Below are 14,924 nucleotides of genomic sequence, written 5' to 3'. Positions count from 1 at the left end.
GCTATTCACTATCTCATATTGTATGTATATACATATGCATACATATATATATGTATATATTATATAATGGATAATATTCAAGAAATTATATATTTGCTTTATAAAAAGTAGATCAGTGAAACATGGTTGCTTTATATAAAATAAGTTTAAGAAATTCCTTAAAAATGAAAAAGTTTGTGTTTGATAGACAGAAAAACTTACCTTGTCAATTTAATGGGTAACAAACATCCAGCATTCTTATTTATTGTGATTGAAGACAACGGACAGGAAGTTAAAGGCGTTATTTTCTGAGGCGAATCTCAGAACATATTAACTAATGAACAAATTCTGCATGGTGGGGGGATGATGAGTATATATTTCAAGGAGAAAATGCATCTCAACTGTAACTGTGAGAATTTGTCTTAGAATATCCACAATAACATTCTGGAAGAAAATTCACAACCAGGCCAGGAAAACACATTACATAAATACTTCTCAATAGTCAGTGTTGGGAGAATTATCCCATCATCACCAGTGGAGAGCAAATGATGAGTAAGTAGCACTCAGCCAGGCATGGTTCCTGATGCCAAGTAAATGTGTAATAGAGTTACAAGTTTAAGGACCCTGCTAACATTCTCCATTTATTTGTATGTGTTAGATTCATGATATTTCAATCATTACTGCACATGGTTTTAATGTATGATACCTATATCATACATTAAAGTAGAAGAAACTGAATCTTGTAGGTAAATGTGCCTCTACCCTATAGACATCCAGAACATGATGTAATTGTGGATATTAAAAAAACATGTTTAATGGGCTAAAAATGTGCTCCCAGATATTCAGAGCACTTGCTGGTCTTACAGTGGTTTAATTACCAGCACCCAGGCTTGGCAGTCCACAACCTTCTGTATCTTCAGCCTTGGGGTATATGATGCCCTCTCTGGCCTCCACTGGCACACAGCATACAGAAAAATAAAAATAATAAACTTGGGGCTTTAATCGGGAGGGAGTAAGAAGGTCAGCAGAGAAGGAGAGGGAAGGAGGAGCATAAAATAACACTGCGGGTGTCCACGAAAGCCACACAAGGTTATTATTACTTATTTACTTAAAATAACATATAATACATATTAGCTTATATGTACAAATATATAATATCCCATTTGTTCTGACAATGTTTCTCCCCAAAGCCATAGAGAGCCTAAGAAACTTTATATATATATATATATAAATACACACACACACATATATATAAATATATAGTCATGAAACCTGTATAGAGGTTGTATGGAGGTCAGAGGACACTATGAACTTTTATTACTTGGATTTGGGAATCAAATCCAGGTCATCTGCCTTACCCACTGAACCAGCTCAGCAGTCCTAGGTGAAGACTAGAAGAAATTTCAGGTAAAGATAGCTGTCTTCTACAGGCAGAAGAATTTTGTGAATGCAAAAGTCTAGAAAGCCTGTCTCTAGAATTCAAGCTGAAGTACTCATCCCACTCTGACCCTGACCCTATACCCAATTTTACATGTCAGATGCAGTTTATGTGATCTCCACTCGTGGGCCTTGGCCCTCAGATCACATGGCATACTGGCTCTTTACACTATTTACCAGTCTGTCTGAGTGCATTTTCCTGAGTTCTAATCTGACAAATATTTACAAGCAAGTAACGATGGGAGGTGTGAGAAATAGAGAAGATAGGATAATTACATGAGAATAGAAATGAGCACGTGGCAGAAGGGAATGGAAAAATACATCAGAGTCAAGTTTACTGTATGATTGAAGGCAAAATGGTACTTGTTCACCCACGGACCAACCAAAGACCACTGAATTATGCATAAATCTTTGGCTAATTCATACAGTAAGCCTGACCTACAGAAACGATCATCAAATATTTGCTCAAATATTATTATTAAATGAGGAATTACTGTTTAATCATCATTTCTTTTTTGGAGATAATTTTGTAATTATATTTATGTACAGAAAACTTAATGTACATTTAACCCAGTTTAGTAGAGAGTTCTTTAGCCTTTGAATCTTCGAGCTTGGCAATGCGAGCCACACAGGCTTAGAACCCAGGACATTGCCTCCCCAGTGGCAGTGGATCTCATCATATCTGTCATTAAAATTGGTCCTAATAGCTTCCACCAGCTTAGTCGGAGTACCCTTGTTTTCCGAGTTAACCTGTGTGAAGGCAACAGTGGTACACATCTTTCTGTGGCCCAGGCACCCTAGCCTGGCCATCCCCTTGATGATGCAGTTGGGCACCCCCACCTTTCAACACAGAACAGGTAGAAAAACCACCAGCCCAATGGGGTCTACATCATGGACAATCACTACCAGCTGAGCCTTCTTTTTCTCCACCAAGGTGGTGACTGAGTTGACTCCTGCTTGGAGAACACATGGTCTCTTAGTTGGGACGTCCCCTTTGCCAGCAGCTTTCTTTTCAGCACTGGTCAGGAGCCTTTGCTTCTTCTCTTGCTTGTCTCTGGCCTGTACTTGTGGGCAAGCTTAAGAAGCAGTTGAGTAGCTGTTTTCCTGTCCAGGGCCTGGGTGAACTGGTTAATGCCAGGAGGTACTTTGAGCCACTTATGGAGGATGTTCCTTTGTAGCTGCAGCCTGATGTATCGGGGCCATTTGAAGAAGCGTATTAGATCTCTTTTGGGCTAGACATCCTGCCCAATGCCAAAGTTCTTGGGCCTTTTCTCAAACAAAGGATTGACCTTTTGGACTCCTGTTTCTTGACTACAGCGGGGCCGGGGCCCCCTTCTTCCCCTTGACCCTCTTTCCTTTGTGCGTCTTGCTCCACTAGTGGAGAGATCTAATCATCATTTCTTAATCCTGCTTTAGTTTTTTTGTGCATTTTACTGAATAGTGTGTGAGAGGTTATGACATTTAACTACTGATATACATTATCCTTCGATAAAAAATATTTAGCCTTTTCAATACATAAATGATTTTTAAGTTATTCTAAAACTTTGTGTTATTGGAACAAAAATACTAAGGAAAGTTTTATAAATTTTCTTATTTTGTTTTATATGTATGCATGCATATATGTATATATGTATGCCTCAGTATATGTTTGTGCCCTGCCTACACTCCTGGTAGTCATAGAGGCAATGGGAAGGCATCAGATTCACTAGAATGAGAGTTACAGCGAGTTGTGAGCCATCATGTGGGTGTTGGGAATCCAACCTCGATCCTCTGCAGAGCAGCCAGTGATCTTGGCTATTGAGCTATCTCTCCAACACTCTAAAATAATTTTATATTTAGAAAGTAATCCTGAAGTTCATATGAAAATATACCAACATGATATCTCTTTAAATGTGAGCATGCTAAGATAGAATGCAGAGATGAAGAAATATTGTATGATCCCATATCGATGAGTCAAACTGTCTTCATTCTCCTGTCCTTTTACCACCTGTTTTATAGACAGTGTCCAACTAATGAGTTACACATGCTGACTTTTCCACTTATCAGTTAAGAGCGACATTTTTGATTGATAATACCAAATTAGTTCTATGTGATGGCTGTCATGAGGAGATGAAAACCTCGTGCAATTTTCACAAAGAAATTTAAATATAAAGAATTGTTAGTGGGAACTACTGTTAATTAGGTTACTCAAAAAGCCATGGAGTTTTTATCAAGACACCAAGGAGTCAGCTGCTAGACAAATCAGCATGAATCCATTAAGTGTCGATGTTTAAAAGAAGTTGAAAAACTGGCTGATGAGCTAGGTTGCATCTCAGCTGATGTTGTGGTCTTTGATCTTAGAGGACAGGCCTTACCAGATCTCAGAGGAGTGACACAGCATGGCTGGGGTTTCTGGAAAGAGATCTGTCCTGGCTTGCTAGTTCCTGGATATTTGTTCTGTCACAGCTGGAGAAAGCACCAAGGAACCAAGGTTCTGCTGGAGGGACGGCAGCTGAGATGGAGAAGCTTTACAAGTTGCCACTGGGAGAGACAGAGTGAAAAGTAGCCAGATGCAAGTGTTTCTGCTTCCAGCCCATGACCTCCCTCTATCGCCCCCTGCTGATAGAGCCTCATAAGCAGCTGGCTGTCAGAGAAGTTTATAGAACTATGAGTGAACAATTGAAAAGGTCATTCATTTCTTAACAGAATGAACTTATTAGGGTCAGAATAAGTTCAGCTGACCACAGCCTAAGGCAGACATATATCAGGATATCAAGATGTGGAAACCATCTGGCTTTAACACACACACACACACATTTGTACACTTTTTCTTTTTCAAAAATATATTACTTACAAGTTCTAAATAAGAGCCAAGGTGAACTCAGAAAGTAGCCATTAATTTGTATAAATAATTCTAGCTTAAACATGTTTTGTGAGTCTTTCAGCAACAAAAATAAACATGTTAACCATGCACTATCATATACATGTCCAGGGAAATAACTGGCGGGAATATATTATGAGAACATAATATAAGCAAATCTGTTATGGAAGTCAAAGTTCATTTCTAAAGAATTACTCACAGTAGATTTGTTGCATATATGGACTTCCGTGGAGAATGAACTCACTTTATTCTTCCAAGCAGCCTACTGCAGAGACATTAAAGAAGAAAATAGATGCCTGTGCCGGTTCTTATTAAACTCAATGATTATTTTCAATGCAGCATGGTAAAGTGAGGAAAAATCCTATGTTTTGCCGTATGCTGGCACCTCAAACTATTACCAAACCCTTAAAAACCTACTTCCCCTTTTCCTATTTCTGAAACATCAAAACAAGGCACACACACACACACACACACACACACTAGATTGGGGTAGATTTTGTTAATTGTTAATGGCTAGATGGGGAATTAATTGATTGGTGAATGAGTAAAAGAATTAATTAAAGTTGTATTTATGTTCTGTGTGATATACATGAACTACTAATATTACTAGTAGTATTGTTACTACTTTTGCTTACAACATTGAGTGGGTTACACGCTACCCATACATTTGATCAAATGATATTCTGGATTCTTCTATAATCATTTTTCATTGAAGTTACGATTTATCTTGTGTCTTAGTTAATGTTATGTTATTGTGAAGAGGTATTATGATGAAGACATCATATAAAATGGATTTTATTAGATTTGCTTATAGTTTCAGAGAGTGAGTGCATGACTATCATGGTGTGGAAAAAGTAAGGTGCTGGAGCATTATTTGAGAGCATACAGCTTGTCCACAAGCAGTAGGCAGAGAGAGGGGGGAGAAGGGAGAGAGAGAGAGAGAGAGAGAGAGAGAGAGAGAGAGAGAGAGAGAGAGAGAGAGAGAGAGAGAAAAGAATGGACCTGATAAGGTACTCTGAAACCTCAAAACCCACACCAGTCGCACAACTTTGCCAAACAAGGCACAAGTCTTCATTCTTCCTAAAAAGTCTGGTAGCAACTGGAAACCGAACATTCAAATGCATAAGCCTATGGGGTCCATTCTCATTTAAACAACTTCATAGATTTAAAAAGCAGAACTTCTTCTCAATGTTTGTGGGCTGAAACTCACTAGGGGGAAGGTATTCAGATAAGAAAATGTCTTACTTTGCTTTGGGCAGAAAGCAAACATTCTGCCTGACTTCCATCCTAGATGTAGATACTTACCTGCCTATAACTTAAACTGGAATAGCTATTCTTCCTGGAGTTCTTATCTTCTTGCTTTTGGACTTAGATCAGAACCATGCTATTCACTTTCTTAGGTCTCCAGCAGCTATACCACTTACTCTATAAATTCATTCTGCCAATATTTGACACTTGTTAACCTCTATAATTATATGAGCCAAATTAAAAATATTTATATGCAAATATGTATTTTTCTGTCCAGCTATCATCTGTCAATCTAGTCAATTAATCTACCAGTCAATCAATCTATCTAAATATCTATTTAGTATCATTGATTCCCTATTACCTATCTGTAATGTATCATCTATTTGTCATATGTAATCTATATATCTGCTTTCATTTTTATATTACCTATCTACTATCTATCTAAATATATATTTGATTATTAACTATCATCTACCAACTACTATGTATAATCTATCTATTGTATAGTATCACCTATCAACCTATCATCTATCTGTATGTCTGTCTATCATCTAACTTTTCAATTTATCATGGCTTTCTATTATCTACTTTGATTTTTCTATGCGATCTCAAAAAATGAAGATGGGCTTGAGGGATATACTGGATTTCTTTGTGTCTTTTTCCAATCTGGTGTAATAGAGTGTGCCCTTTTTGCTAATACCAACTTTTACTTTGGCTCTTTAAATTGGCTTATTGAAGACTTGTGGCTGGACTTGACTTTGGACACAAAGTTATGACTCTCAAGGTTGATAATATTTCCAATAGTTTTGTAGTAATAATCTATGTAAGCAAAATTACTGCTAGAGAGCTGGGAATTTTTTCTCCTTTCAATTTTCCTTCTTCTCTGAATATTCCCTGGTATCCCTTTCTTACTCTGTATTCTACGCTGCACTCACCCTGTAGGCCTGGGCTCCTTGGTTTTGCCATGTATTCCTTTTATCCTGTTCTGTAAATGCTAAGCACCAGCACCATGCTTCATTTCATTTATTATTTTCTCTAGACTCTGAAAACAAATCTGGCAGACTTAGCAGATTTCCTAGAGTATGTTATAGAGATTGTTAAATTTGTTATTTAAAGAAAAAAGTTCTGTAGTCAAATAACTTGATATAAGATTAAATGAAATAAAACTGCCCTTATTTCCTTTTTGTAAGGTCTTCTCAGAGCATTTGGTATGTGAATGTGTTCAAGGAATCAACAGTGGGTTTATCCAACTGGTCTTACATTTTACGTTATTCTGGGATGCTCTTTATTTCAGAGTATCCTGCAGGACTAAAGGGCAAGAGAAAAATGCTCTTCTAAACACGAAAATCTAACTATGCCCAGCAATAAAATTATTCAGCATTTTCACCTTTCAAGATGTCTGTGTGTACATGTGTGGGCTTATATGCAGAACTTAGTTGTTTTTAGATCATGGGGATAACTACTGACAGTTCTTCATGCATGACAGCAATTCATGGAGGACAAACTCATTTGTGATATATGAAAGAGTTTTGAGGACATTAAATACTTTGTGCTATCAGAAAAGACTAGGAAAACTGCATTTAGGTAAAAGTCTAACACACTAAACACAATTACTCATTTATTACCTATCAGAAAAAGAATGCATTTCATGTAGTCTTTGTTCTTAAAACTTTGTGACAACATAAAAATAGCTCACATCCCAGATTCTGACATATGTCAAGGTTCTTGAAGTTATTATTAGCAAGGTATAATGAATAGTTATATTCCAATGTTATGTTCTGTGGACTTGCTCCATCTTATTCATCCAGGAATAAACAAGGAAGGACATATGAATCAAAGGCTAGGTACATTTTAAGATCTTGATACTTTGCCTAGTTACATTCCCATGTAGCCATTGGCAATTAGTTAAGTATCTCTTTTCTCCAGTTCAACATGACTACATTTTAAACTTCATCAAAGTTTAGAATTCATTTTCATTGTAGATGTTACCTAGTAAACCAACTTTTTATATAGCTATGAAATTATCCCAGATATATAATAAACTAGATGTATTATCTCCACCAAACAAGTATAATTGTGATATTCAGTCATTTTAATTTTAATGTACTAGATGATTTGCTTTTAAATACATTAAAGATATAATTTCTGAAACTGTATTAAGAACCTCATAAATACTGCTATTTTTATTAAGAGATTAAAATCTCAGTTGTAAGTGTTGTGTATACATTTTTCTGGTTTTTCCTTTTCTATGATTTGAGTTGTTGCTTTTATTCATTAAAGATTAAGATTTATCTAGAATTTGTTTTTAAAGATTTATTTTTTTCTTTTAAATATATGAATGTTTGCCTGCCTGCAATTCATGTGCAGCATTTACATGTGGTCAGTGTCCACAGAGGCCACAGTAGGTCATTGCATTCCTTAGATCTGGAGTTACAGTTCATTGTGAGCCACCATGTAAATCTTAGGAACTGAGTCTTTGTCCTCTGTAAGACAAGACAATGCTCATAACTGCTGAGCTGTCTCTCTAGCCCCTAAAAATTCATTTTGGTTGTAGATGTTAACTAATACTCCAATTTTCTATGTAGCTACCAAATTATCTCAGATATATAATAAACTAGTTCTATCATTTCTACCAAATTGGTATAATTGTGATGGTCTAGTCCCATTGATTTTCTTTTCAATGTTCCAGGTGACCTGCTTTTAAATACATTAACTTTCAAACATATCTTGGCTTATATTTCAAGATCACTTTCCAATTATAAAATTACTTTGCTATTTTTATTCCAATTATACAACGTTTTAGAGCAACTTGATAGCTGATGTATTTAAGAGGTCTACTAATTTGATCAGGTACATAGTATGTTAGTAACTAAGCATTGCATATTCTATATATCAATTTGCTAAGCTATAAACATCACCTGCATTCTATATAAATAGTTGAATAAGTTAAATAAATTAGTTATAAGACTGGCCATAGAAAGGAGAAAAAATATTTTTACTAATAATTTATTTATAATACTAAAGGTGTTATTGTGTTAAAAGTTATTCTTTAACCATAATTTCTTGGACCCTTTACAGTTTTTTAATGCAGCTTTTGTTTCCAAATTAATTTTTAACAACTTGGTGATTCTGTTGTGATGAACCTTTTTTTTTGACATCATGCTATCTGAACACACTTACTCCCCAACCTCTGTTTTCTTCCTCTAGCTCTCATCAAACTCACCAGCTCCTCATGTTTCCCTCAATTACCATGTCTTCTTGTTTGATTTGCTTATGTATTTCTAACCCCTGAGTTTAACCTGTGCTGTCAACATCTACATGATGTGGATCTAGCCACTGGAGAATATGGGATTCATCACTGGCCAAAAAGTCTGAAGGCCACTGAAGTCCAACCCCTCATCCAGCATCCACTGACTGTCAGTAACCTCCCAGGGAGGTGTTGGATCCCATAAACTTCTTCCCTACTCGTGAGTGAATATTGACTGGCCCACTCTTGTGAAATGAATGCAGACAAGTTTGGCTGCGAAATTCATGACTATAATTTTCTTATCATGTGAAATCGATGGCATTTCATAGCTTTCCTCACTATTATCTGGCTGTTATATTTTTTCTAGCCCTTCTTTGTGATGTTCTCTAAGATTAGTGGCTAACAGAAATGGCTATTTTAGGGCTGAGCATTCTACAATTACCTACTCTCATGAGTTTGGGCAAACACTAGTTTCTACAATGGCTGTTATTCACTGAAGAAAGAAGCTTCACTAATCAAGGTTAAAGTCAACACTTGTCAGCAGTAGTGAAAGAAACACTTAGAAGGCAATTTGACCCTACTTTAAGTTGAACAAAGCAATAGTGGTTATCCTTCTAGGACCTGTGACCTCCACATGAATTGGCTTCTAACCAGAATTTCAGTTACAGACATGAGTTGTCTCCTGTGATGGGGGTCTCAAACACAAGGAAAAACATTAGGTTACTATAGGAGGAATTAGGCCAGCCATCTCTACATAAATGCCAGGGGCTGCATAGCCAGAAAGGCATCTCCTGCAGGAGGACTTAACTGAAGACTACCTGAGAGATGAAGGATTGCTGATGCACATAATGTCAGCCAATCAGCAGCTCCTATTTAAAAGAGATGCTCTCTTGGGACCAATAGGGCATGGGTGGAGAATATTAAAGAAGCTTGCAGCAGTATTCAGATGAGCTTGCTGTAGCATTTCTTACCTGATCCCAGAGTCTGTGTTTTGATTCCCAGCCACCTCACCCTCAATCCCCAAGGACAGGTAGGGTCTGGCAGTGAGTAGTCCAGGGCACAGGCAGCAGGTTACCTCACTAACACTACTACAGGTCCATTTTGCCTGACAGATCAGTATTGTAGCACACTAGTCCCATCACTGGATAAGATAATTAAGGTTTTTCTTAAATATTTAACAGCATATTTTTCAGTAATGAGAACAATCTTATCTTTGGAAGTTTTGTGTGTGTGTGAAAGCTGCATAACCCTTTTTATTTTAACTGTGAAAAATGAATAATCCATCTAATCCATTAGAACAGCAGCCATAGTAAGCTGATTTACAGATTTTTATGTGAAAATGTGAACAGGCTCATACAAACCAAAGAATAATCTAACTTGACATATCAATGAGTTCACCAAGTTTCCTTACAATACATTGGCGAGGAGCCAAATATCCCTATATAAGTAACAGAGGGAAAAAAAAACAGAACAAAACAAAACAAAAAAATAGAGTTAAGCATGGGTAACAATTTATAAAAGCTTTATTACAAGAGCTCTCTGTAAGACATAAAGGTGGCTTAGCTAGTTTAGATATTCTTTTCTCCCTTGTGATTGTTACTACTTTGCCAGGGGCCTTGGGAATCTTGTAAGTTTCAGGAGCTTCCTGTAACTCATGAGTTGTTTCCATCCTGAGTCTTATTAGCATTCCTTTACGAACCAGGAGAGATAGTTCAGTTCAAAGAAAATTATACATCACCAGGTTTATCAAAACAAATATAGGACCCTAAAGCTTGTAGAAGAACTTGGAGTTGGGAAGTAAGCAATGATATTCTTGTTCTTTGAGAAACTCATATTTAATAAAGGCCAAGCTAAGTCAAGTTCACTTATATATATCCATGATACTCATAAGTAACAAATGTTCCACCTACCTCAATGGTGGGTAACCATGCACAGAGAATACTTAGGAATAAGCTTCTGGTATCTTGTAAGAAAACTAGATATTTTCTGTTATCCTCATTTTTATCCTGACTATTACTTAGAAAAATAGCCTGCTTTTTTCTTAAGCCAACAAAATATGCACTAAAATGCTTTAGTAAAAGGAAGTAGATATATTTCTACCCTAAAATTTTGATATCCTTTGGTAATCTGAACTTAAAATGAGATATTCGTTTTGGATGCCCATCAGTTTGAAAAGACAGCCACCAACTACAGACTTTCTCTGAAGCTAAAATGACAGACAACAGCAGCATGTGCTTTTTGAAAATATAAGTAGAGAAGATTTTCTATCATTTAATTGATTAAAATGCTCAGATTCTTTTTAAGTGACCTTCTTCCAGTTCTAGATGTAGCTGAAATGGTTACATGTTCACAAACCAATGGTTACAGTTATCAGTTAAGGGCTCTATACCCAGATGTTTTGGCAGTACCAGATTACTAGAAGAGAAGTATGTTACTTTCATGCACATAGTAGGAACACCCTGAGGAAATAGTAAATAAAACTATCAGGCAAATGGTAGGAGAGGGACACTAAACGAGAGAAGGGTGGTTATCTTAGTTTCTTAGTTATATTGCTACGATGAGTCATCATAAACAAGACTTCTCTTATATTGAAGGCACTTAATTGGGGATTTGCGTACAGCTCCAGAGGCTTAGTCCATTATCATCCTGGTAAAGAATGTGGTTGCACACAGGCAGGCATGGTACTGGAAAAGTAGCTGAGAGCTTTACATACTGATCCATAGGCAACAGGCAGAAAGAGAGACAGTAGGCCTGTCATGGCCTTTTCAAACCTCAAAGCCTACACCCAGTTAAAACCTCCTCCAACAATCACACATCTCCTCAAATAAGGCCACACTTCCTAATCCTTCCCAAACAACTGCTGGAGGCCAGACATTCAAATATATGAACCTATTGGGCCATTCACATTCAAACTATCATAGGCAATCAAAAGCCAAAGATAGAGAATTCTCCCATATTTTCAATTATGCATAATAAATGTATTCTTACTTGGCTTAATAAATAGGTGAATACTGAATTTGTAAATATAATTTTAAAAGAAGAAATAAAATTTAATATGTGAAATGCAAGAAATTGACAAAATTTTTTTCAATTTATTTTTAAGTGTGTGTGTGTGTGTGTCTGTGTCTGTGTGTGTGTGTGTGTGTGTGTGTGTGTGTTTGTGTATGTTTGGGTGAGTGTGCCTGCACACATGTATGTATGTGTGTTCAAATCTGAATGCAGATACCCCCAGAGGTCAGAAGAGACCACTTGAATTAGAGTATAGTAAATTGTTAGCCATCTGATGTGGAGTGGGACCCAAAGTCAGGTCCTTTATAAAAGCACTATGCTCTTAATGACTGAGGCATCTCATCTCTCTATCTCTGAGAAAGTGATAAAATGTGATTAACTTGATTCCTCATTGGCTAGGCTCTGGTCAGGAAAAGGGAAATAGACTAACAATGCTGTTGAGAAAAAGTCTGGGTAGATACTACCTCTAGAAAACATGTTATTGACTATTGTAGACTAGCACACAAGATGCTGAGTTACTTGCTTGTTGACTGAGGCTCTTGGTAATCTAAATGACTATTATTAATGAATGGTGTAGAATTGTCAGTTATGGTACATCTTAGCAAGTTGGAAGTACAATGTTACTGAGACTTCTGCTCTGAACATGGGAATAAACCTGTCAAAGTCATTCCTTTATTTATTTATATTTTTGAACACACTCAACTAGGCAAATTTTGTGGTTATCATGTGGGCCAGTTTCTTAGGAACAAAAAAATCCTGAAGACTCGGGTGATCCTTGATTTTTACTGATTATAACTCTAAACCTATCATAAAGTATATATGGAAGTACTATATGCATAAATGAATTTAATATGCCTTGCCTACCAAATAGCTTTGCTTAGCAACACAGTCTACCACAGTGCATTATTTACCTCATGATTTTCTAATAGCTTGGAACAGTGACTCAGTTCTTCCTTCAGCAACTTCAAAACCATGTTTCCTACTTCACATCATAAACTTGGAAAAACATTGAAATTCAGCATTCTCAATAGACTTTCTACTGAATATGTACTGGTTTCAGACAGCCCTATGAGCACAAAAATGTGTGAACTGTGGATCATTTGAATGTTCCTAGTGTGATCAGCCGCACAGTGTACCTCTGTGGTGGCCCCAAAAGATTATAATGTAATTGAAAATTTTCAATTGCCTACTGCCAGTGTAGCTGTCCTAATGAATTGGAGCAATACTCATGTAATTGTGGTGAATTGGAGGAGGTCAACAAGTCTACTATCCTGCCTCTTATATAAAACCACAGTGCACACATTTGCTTAAGGTGCACAGTATTTGATAGTAATAACTGCTATTTGACCACAGTATGAGTTTACTATACTACATGTTTTATCATAGTCAGGTTATAGCTTCATATATATATATTCATATACATTCTTATGTTGCATAATATATATTATATTATATATTATGTAAAATATATTATAAAAAATAAAAATAGATTTAAACAGAAAATAAACTGTGAAAGGAGATTTATCAAAATATTAGTGGTTGTTATTTATAGACAATAGTTTTTAAAGACATTTGTTTATATATAAGTGTGTGTGTGTTCGTGTATGTGTGTGTGTGTCTGTATCTGTGTGTCTGTGTGTGTGTTTGCCTAATCTTGTACCTCAATGTAACTGTGGTGGTTTGAGTATGCTTGGCCAATGAGAAGTGGCACTATTGGGAGTTATGGACTTGTTAGTGGAAGTAGGAGTGGTCTTTGAAGTCCTGTGCTCAATCTCTGCCCAGTAGGGTGAAGGCAGTCTCCCTGGATGCTTTCAGATCAAGATGTAGAAATCTAAGTTCCTTCACCAGCACCATGTCTACCTGGATACTGTCATGCTTTGCATCATGATAATAAAAGATTGATCCTCGGAAACTGTAAGCCACGTCCAGTTAAATGTTTGCCTTTATAAGAGTTGCCTTGGTCATGGTGTCTCTTCACAGCAACAAAACCCTAAGATTGTAGACTTGGATAACTTTGAACTTCTGCTTTCTCTGACTTTAATTTTCAAGTGCTTAGGTTACAAAATGTCTAACACAAATGTCAAGTTTTCCTTAGCCATATTTTTATGTTTATCCTACAACTAAACTTTTTATAGCAAATGGTAGAAATTAAAATGATGGGGATGGGTGAAATAAAATTACCTAAGGATATTTCTAAGAAAATGTAATAAAACTATACTTATTATGTAAAATAAATTAGCATGTAATTCTTCAGTGTCTATGATTTATACTAGCTTCTTTCTTTATGTATAAGTCAAGGTAAGTTCCCTACAGTTGCTAAATGTGTGAATCTAATTTGAAAGGTAACATGCTGAGAGGATTGTGGTGCATGATTCAGAACTGTAGACAATAGCTCTTTTGCCTTCAATTCTAGCTGTAAATCTTTTAAATCAATTTTTAAGGAATATAGTGAACTCAAGTTTCCTAAACACTATTCTGTTCAATGTTGGTAGGCTTGTGGATAACTTTACAAATGTGACAATGTGCTGGAATTTCATTACTGTGACAGGAAAGAAAGGAGTTGCTTGGTCACAAATTTACAGATAACATGAATTGCTTTTGTGTCTCTCCAAGACATGTAGCTCCTAGTATTTTATCTGAAACAAAAATAACTAAATGAAATGAAATGCTTCCAGTTTCCTTGCATACCAGTTAAGAGATGCACCTGAGCTTGTTCCATGTGGTTTTACACAATGAAAGAAGTCTGCTAGGGGCAGTGTATGTTACAGGTCTCTTCATTCTACAAAACATGTAATTGGGTATTGCTAAAATAGAAAATGAGGTGTAACATCATTTAAAATGGTAGAATTTCTTTAATTCGATAGTGATTTTTTGGTTTTTTATTAGATATTTTCTTTATTTACATTTCAAATGATATCTCCTCTCCTGATTTCCCCTCCCAAAAACATAAAAAAACAAAAACAAAAAACCCTGTTCCCTCCCTTCTCCCCCTGCTTACCAACCTACCCTCTCCCGCTTCCTGGCCCTGGCATTCCTCTACAATGGGGCATAGAACCTTCACAGGAGTAAGGGCCTCTCCTCCCATTGATGACTGACTAGGCCATCCTCTGCTATACATATGCTGCTGGAGCCATGAGTCCCACC

This window comes from Mastomys coucha, unplaced genomic scaffold (genome assembly GCF_008632895.1).
Source record: "Mastomys coucha isolate ucsf_1 unplaced genomic scaffold, UCSF_Mcou_1 pScaffold20, whole genome shotgun sequence".
Lineage (NCBI taxonomy): Eukaryota > Metazoa > Chordata > Mammalia > Rodentia > Muridae > Mastomys > Mastomys coucha.
Note: the sequence above shows the minus strand (reverse complement) of the source record.